Below are 8,804 nucleotides of genomic sequence, written 5' to 3'. Positions count from 1 at the left end.
CTTCAAATTTGAGGGAGAGCTTAAATTTTTCACAGACAAACAAATGCTGAGAGAATTTGCTAACAAGAGACCTGCCCTACTGGAGATACTAAAGGGAGCCCTACAGACAGAGAAACAAAGAAAGGACAGAGAGACTTGGAGAAAGGTTCAGTACTAAAGAGATTCGGTATGGGTACAATAAAGGATATTAATAGACAGAGGGGAAAAATATGACAAACATAAACCAAAGGATAAGATGGCTGATTCAAGAAATGCCTTCATGGTTATAACGTTGAATGTAAATGGATTAAACTCCCCAATTAAAAGATATAGATTCGCAGAATGGATCAAAAAAAATGAACAATCAATATGTTGCATACAAGAGACGCATCTTAGACACAGGGACACAAAGAAACTGAAAGTGAAAGGATGGAAAAAAATATTTCATGCAAGCTACAGCCAAAAGAAAGCAGGTGTAGCAATATTAATCTCAGATAAAATAGACTTCAAATGCAGGGATGTTTTGAGAGACAAAGAAGGCCACTACATACTAATAAAAGGGGCAATTCAGCAAGAAGAAATAACAATCGTAAATGTCTATGCACCCAATCAAGGTGCCACAAAATACATGAGAGAAACACTGGCAAAACTAAAGGAAGCAATTGATGTTTCCACAATAATTGTGGGAGACTTCAACACATCACTCTCTCCTATAGATAGATCAACCAGACAGCAGACCAAGAAGGAAACTGAAAACCTAAACAATCTGATAAATGAATTAGATTTAACAGACATATACAGGACATTACATCCCAAATCACCAGGATACACATACTTTTCTACTGCTCACGGAACTTTCTCCAGAATACATCATATGCTGGGACATAAAACAAGCCTCAATAAATTTAAAAAGATTGAAATTATTCAAAGCACATTCTCTGGCCACAATGGAATACAATTAGAAGTCATTAACCATCAGAGACTTAGAAAATTCACAAATAACTGGAGGTTAAACAACACACTCCTAAACAATCAGTGGGTTAAAGAAGAAATAGCAAGAGAAATTGCTAAATATATAGAGACGAATGAAAATGAGAACACAACATACCAAAACCTATGGGATGCGGCAAAAGCAGTGCTAAGGGGGAAATTTATAGCACTAAACGCATATGTTAAAAAGGAAGAAAGAGCCAAAATCAAAGAACTAATGGATCAACTGAAGAAACTAGAAAATGAACAGCAAACCAATCCTAAACCAAGTACAAGAAAAGAAATAACAAGGATTAAAGCAGAAATAAATGACATAGAGAACAAAAAAACAATAGAGAGGATAAATATCACCAAAAGTTGGTTCTTTGAGAAGATCAACAAGATTGACAAGCCCCTAGCTAGACTGACAAAATCAAAAAGAGAGAAGACCCATATAAACAAAATAATGAATGAAAAAGGTGACATAACTGCAGATCCTGAAGAAATTAAAAAAATTATAAGAGGATATTATGAACAACTGTATGGCAACAAACTGGATAATGTAGAAGAAATGGACAATTTCCTGGAAACATATGAACAACCTAGACTGACCAGAGAAGAAATAGAAGACCTCAACCAACCCATCACAAGCAAAGAGATCCAATCAGTCATCAAAAATCTTCCCACAAATAAATGCCCAGGGCCAGATGGCTTCACAGGGGAATTCTACCAAACTTTCCAGAAAGAACTGACACCAATCTTACTCAAACTCTTTCAAAACATTGAAGAAAATGGAACACTACCTAACTCATTTTATGAAGCTAACATCAATCTAATACCAAAACCAGGCAAAGATGCTACAAAAAAGGAAAACTACCGGCCAATCTCCCTAATGAATATAGATGCAAAAATCCTCAACAAAATACTTGCAAATCGAATCCAAAGACACATTAAAAAAATCATACACCATGACCAAGTGGGGTTTATTCCAGGCATGCAAGGATGGTTCAACATAAGAAAATCAATCAATGTATTACAACACATTAACAAGTCAAAAGGGAAAAATCAATTGATCATCTCAATAGATGCTGAAAAAGCATTTGACAAAATCCAACATCCCTTTTTGATAAAAACACTTCAAAAGGCAGGAATTGAAGGAAACTTCCTCAACATGATAAAGAGCATATATGAAAAACCCACAGCCAGCATAGTACTCAATGGTGAGAGACTGAAAGCCTTCCCTCTAAGATCAGGAACAAGACAAGGATGCCCGCTGTCACCACTGTTATTCAACATTGTGCTGGAAGTGCTAGCCAGGGCAATCCGGCAAGACAAACAAATAAAAGGCATCCAAATTGGAAAAGAAGAAGTAAAACTGTCATTGTTTGCAGATGATATGATCTTATATCTAGAAAACCCTGAGAAATCAACGATACACCTACTAGAGCTAATAAACAAATTTAGCAAAGTAGCGGGATACAAGATTAATGCACATAAGTCAGTAATGTTTCTATATGCTAGAAATGAACAAACTGAAGAGACACTCAAGAAAAAGATACCATTTTCAATAGCAACTAAAAAAATCAAGTACCTAGGAATAAACTTAACCAAAGATGTAAAAGACCTATACCAAGAAAACTACATAACTCTACTAAAAGAAATAGAAGGGGACCTTAAAAGATGGAAAAATATTCCATGTTCATGGATAGGAAGACTAAATGTCATTAAGATGTCAATTCTACCCAAACTCATCTACAGATTCAATGCAATCCCAATGAAAAGTCCAACAACCTACTTTGCAGACTTGGAAAAGCTAGTTATCAAATTTATTTGGAAAGGGAAGATGCCTCGAATTGCTAAAGACACTCTACAAAAGAAAAACGAAGTGGGAGGACTTACACTCCCTGACTTTGAAGCTTATTATAAAGCCACAGTTGTCAAAACAGCATGGTACTGGCAAAAAGATAGACATATAGATCAATGGAATCGAATTGAGAATTCAGAGATAGACCCTCAGATCTATGGCCGACTGATCTTTGATAAGGCCCCCAAAGTCACCGAACTGAGCCATAATGGTCTTTTCAACAAATGGGGCTAGAAGAGTTGGATATCCATATCCAAAAGAATGAAAGAGGACCCCTACCTCACCCCCTACACAAAAATTAACTCAAAATGGACCAAAGATCTCAATATAAAAGAAAGTACCATAAAACTCCTAGAAGATAATGTAGGAAAACATCTTCAAGACCTTGTATTAGGAGGCCACTTCCTAGACTTTACACCCAAAGCACAAGCAACAAAAGGGAAAATAGATAAATGGGAACTCCTCAAGCTTAGAAGTTTCTGCACCTCAAAGGAATTTCTCAAAAAGGTAAAGAGGCAGCCAACTCAATGGGAAAAAATTTTTGGAAACCATGTATCTGACAAAAGACTGATATCTTGCATATACAAAGAAATCCTACAACTCAATGACAATAGTACAGACAGCCCAATTATAAAATGGGCAAAAGATATGAAAAGACAGTTCTCTGAAGAGGGAATACAAATGGCCAAGAAACACATGAAAAAATGTTCAGCTTCACTAGCTATTAGAGAGATGCAAATTAAAACCACAATGAGATACCATCTAACACCGGTTAGAATGGCTGCCATTAAACAAACAGGAAACTACAAATGCTGGAGGGGATGTGGAGAAATTGGAACTCTTATTCACTGTTGGTGGGACTGTATAATGGTTCAGCCACTCTGGAAGTCAGTCTGGCAGTTCCTTAGAAAACTAGATATAGAGCTACCATTCGATCCGGCGATTGCACTTCTCGGTATATACCCGGAAGATCGGAAAGCAGTGACACGAACAGATATCTGCACGCCAATGTTCATAGCAGCATTATTCACAATTGCCAAGAGATGGAAACAACCCAAATGTCCTTCAACAGATGAGTGGATAAATAAAATGTGGTATATACACATGATGGAATACTATGCGGCAGTAAGAAGGAACGATCTGGTGAAACATATGACAACATGGATGAACCTTGAAGACATAATGCTGAGCGAAATAAGCCAGGCACAAAAAGAGAAATATTATATGCTACCACTAATGTGAACTTTGAAAAATGTAAAACAAATGGTTTATAATGTAGAATGTAGGGGAACTAGCAGTAGAGAGCAATTAAGGAAGGGGTAACAATAATCCAAGAAGAACAGATAAGCTATTTAACGTTCTGGGGATGCCCAGAAATGACTATGGTCTGTTAATTTCTGATGGATGTAGTAGGAACAAGTTCACTGAAATGTTGCTATATTATGTAACTTTCTTGGGGTAAAGTAGGAACATGCTGGAAGTTAAGCAGTTATCTTAGGTTAGTTGTCTTTTTCTTACTCCCTTGTTATGGTCTCTTTGAAATGTTCTTTCATTGTATGTTTGTTTTCTTTTTAACTTTTTTTTTCATACAGTTGATTTAAAAAAGAAGGGAAAGTTAAAAAAAAAAGAAGAAGAAAAAAAAAAAAGAAAAAAGACAAACAAGGAAAAAAAAAAAAAGATGTAGTGCCCCCTTGAGGAGCCTGTGGAGAATGCAGGGGTATTCGCCTACCCCACCTCCATGGTTGCTAACAAGACCACAGACATAGGGGACTGGTGGTTTGATGGGTTGAGCCCTCTACCATAAGTTTTACCCTTGGGAAGACAGTTGCTGCAAAGGAGAGGCTAGGCCTCCCTATATTTGTGCCTAAGAGTCTCCTCCTGAATGCCTCTTTGTTGCTCAGATGTGGCCCTCTCTCTCTGGCTAAGCCAACTTGAAAGGTGAAATCACTGGCCTCCCCCCTACGTGGGACCAGACACCCAGGGGAGTGAATCTCCCTGGCAACGTGGAATATGACTCCCGGAGAGGAATGTAGACCCGGCATCGTGGGATGGAGAACATCTTCTTGACCAAAAGGGGGATGTGAAAGGAAATGAAATAAGCTTCAGTGGCAGAGAGATTCCAAAACGAGCCGAGAGATCACTCTGGTGGGCACTCTTACGCACACTTTACACAACCCTTTTTAGGTTCTAAAGAATTGGGGTAGCTGGTGGTGGATACCTGAAACTATTAAACTACAACCCAGAACCCATGAATCTCGAAGACAGTTGCATAAAAATGTAGCTTATGAGGGGTGGCAATGGGATTGGGAATGCCATAAGGACCAAACTCCACTTTGTCTAGTTTATGGATGGATGTGTAGAAAAGTAGGGGAAGGAAACAAACAGAGAAAGGTACCCAGTGTTCTTTTTACTTCAATTGCTCTTTTTCACTCTAATTATTATTCTTGTTATTTTTGTGTGTGGGCTAATGAAGGTGTCAGGGATTGATTTAGGTGATGAATGTACAACTATGTAATGGTACTGTAAACAATCGAAAGTACAATTTGTTTTGTATGACTGCGTGGTATGTGAATATATCTCAATAAAATTATTATTAAAAAAAAAAAAAAAGAATGGAAAGTTAAAAAAAAAAAAAAAAAGAAAAAAGACAAACAAGGAAAAAAAAAAGATGTAGTGCCCCCTTGAGGAGCCTGTGGAGAATGCACGGGTATTTGCCTACCCCACCTCCATGGTTGCTAACATGACCACAGTCATAGGGGACTGGTGGTTTGATGGGTTGAGCCCTCTACCATAAGTTTCACCCTTGGGAAGACGGTTGCTGCAAAGGAGAGGCTAGGCCTCCCTATATTTGTGCCTAAGAGTCTCCTCCTGAATGCCTCTTTGTTGCTCAGATGTGGCCCTCTCTCTCTGGCTAAGCCAACTTGAAAGGTGAAATCACTTCCCTCCCCGCTACGTGGGACCAGACACCCAGGGGAGTGAATCTCCCTGGCAACGTGGAATATGACTCCCGGAGAGGAATGTAGACCCGGCATCGTGGGATGGAGAACATCTTCTTGACCAAAAGGGGGATGTGAAAGGAAATGAAATAAGCTTCAGTGGCAGAGAGATTCCAAAACGAGCCGAGAGATCACACTGGTGGGCACTCTTACGCACACTTTAGACAACCTTTTTTAGGTTCTAAAGAATTGGGGTAGCTGGTGGTGGATACCTGAAACTATTAAACTACAACCCAGAACCCATGAATCTCGAAGACAGTTGTATAAAACTGTAGCTTATGAGGGGTGACAATGGGATTGGGAATGCCATAAGGACCAAACACCACTTTGTCTAGTTTATGGATGGATGTGTAGAAAAGTAGGGGAAGGAAACAAACAGACAAAGGTACCCAGTGTTCTTTTTTCCTTCAATTGCTCTTTTTCACTCTAATTATTATTCTTGTTATTTTTGTGTGTGTGCTAATGAAGGTGTCAGGGATTGATTTAGGTGATGAATGTACAACTATGTAATGGTACTGTAAACAATCGAAAGGACAATTTGTTTTGTATGACTGAGTGGTATGTGAATATATCTCAATAAAATGATGATTAAAAAAAAATCAAAAAGAGAGAAGACCCACATAAACAAAATAATGAATGAAAAAGGTGACATAACTGCAGATCCTGAAGAAATTAAAAAAATTATAAGAGGATAGTATGAACAACTGTATGGCAACAAACTGGATAATGTAGAGGAAATGGACAATTTCCTGGAAACATATGAACAACCTAGACTGACCAGAGAAGAAATAGAAGACCTCAACCAACCCATCACAAGCAAAGAGATCCAATCAGTCATCAAAAATCTTCCCACAAATAAATGCCCAGGGCCAGATGGCTTCACAGGGGAATTCTACCAAACTTTCCAGAAAGAACTGACACCAATCTTACTCAAACTCTTTCAAAACATTGAAGAAAATGGAACACTACCTAACTCATTTTATGAAGCTAACATCAATCTAATACCAAAACCAGGCAAAGATGCTACAAAAAAGGAAAACTACCAGCCAATCTCCCTAATGAATATAGATGCAAAAATCCTCAACAAAATACTTGCAAATCGAATCCAAAGACACATTAAAAAAATCATACACCATGACCAAGTGGGGTTCATTCCAGGCATGCAAGGATGGTTCAACATAAGAAAATTAATCAATGTATTACAACACATTAACAAGTCAAAAGGGAAAAATCAATTGATCATCTCAATAGATGCTGAAAAAGCATTTAACAAAATCCAACATCCCTTTTTGATAAAAACAGTTCAAAAGGTAGGAATTGAAGGAAACTTCCTCAACATGATAAAGAGCATATATGAAAAACCCACAGCCAGCATAGTACTCAATGGTGAGAGACTGAAAGCCTTCCCTCTAAGATCAGGAACAAGTCAAGGATGCCCGCTGTCACCACTGTTATTCAACATTGTGCTTCAAGTGCTAGCCAGGGCAATCCGGCAAGACAAACAAATAAAAGGCATCCAAATTGGAAAAGAAGAAGTAAAACTGTCATTGTTTGCAGATGATATGATCTTATATCTAGAAAACCCTGAGAAATCGACGATACAGCTACTAGAGCTAATAAACAAATTTAGCAAAGTAGCGGGATACAAGGTTAATGCACATAAGTCAGTAATGTTTCTATATGCTAGAAATGAACAAACTGAAGAGACACTCAAGAAAAAGATAACATTTTCAATAGCAACTAAAAAAATCAAGTACCTAGGAATAAACTTAACCAAAGATGTAAAAGACCTATACAAAGAAAACTACATAACTCTACTAAAAGAAATAGAAGGGGACCTTAAAAGATGGAAAAATATTCCATGTTCATGGATAGGAAGGCTAAATGTCATTAAGATGTCAATTCTACCCAAACTCATCAACAGATTCAATGCAATCCCAATCAAAATTCCAACAACCTACTTTGCAGACTTGGAAAAGCTAGTTATCAAATTTATTTAGAAAGGGAAGATGCCTCGAATTGCTAAAGACACTCTAAAAAAGAAAAACGAAGTGGGAGGACTTACACTCCCTGACTTTGAAGCTTATTATAAAGCCACAGTTGCCAAAACAGCATGGTACTGGCACAAAGATAGACATATAGATCAATGGAATCGAATTGAGAATTCAGAGATAGACCCTCAGATCTATGGCCGACTGATCTTTGATAAGGCCCCCAAAGTCACTGAACTGAGCCATAATGGTCTTTTCAACAAATGGGGCTGGGAGAGTTGGATATCCATATCCAAAAGAATGAAAGAGGACCCCTACCTCACCCCCTACACAAAAATTAACTCAAAATGGACCAAAGATCTCAATATAAAAGAAAGTACCATAAAACTCCTAGAAGATAATGTAGGAAAACATCTTCAAGACCTTGTATTAGGCGGCCACTTCCTAGACTTTACACCCAAAGCACAAGCAACAAAAGAGAAAATAGATAAATGGGAACTCCTCAAGCTTAGAAGTTTCTGCACCTCAAAGGAATTTCTCAAAAAGGTAAAGAGGCAGCCAACTCAATGGGAAAAAATTTTTGGAAACCATGTATCTGACAAAAGACTGATATCTTGCATATATAAAGAAATCCTACAAATCAATGACAATAGTACAGTCGGCCCAATTATAAAATGGGCAATAGATATGAAAAGACAGTTCTCTGAAGAGGAAATACAAATGGCCAAGAAACACATGAAAAAATGTTCAGCTTCACTAGCTATTAGAGAGAATCAAATTAAGACCACATTGAGATACCATCTAACACCAGTTAGAATGGCTGCCATTAAACAAATAGGAAACTACAAATGCTGGAGGGGATGTGGAGAAATTGGAACTCTTATTCACTGTTGGTGGGACTGTATAATGGTTCAGCCACTCTGGAAGTCAGTCTGGCAGTTCCTTAGAAAACTAGATATAGATCTACCATTCGATCCGGCAATTGCACTTCTCGGTATATACCCG

This window comes from Choloepus didactylus (genome assembly GCF_015220235.1).
Source record: "Choloepus didactylus isolate mChoDid1 chromosome 25 unlocalized genomic scaffold, mChoDid1.pri SUPER_25_unloc2, whole genome shotgun sequence".
NCBI lineage: Eukaryota > Metazoa > Chordata > Mammalia > Pilosa > Megalonychidae > Choloepus > Choloepus didactylus.
This window is presented reverse-complemented; position numbering follows the sequence as displayed.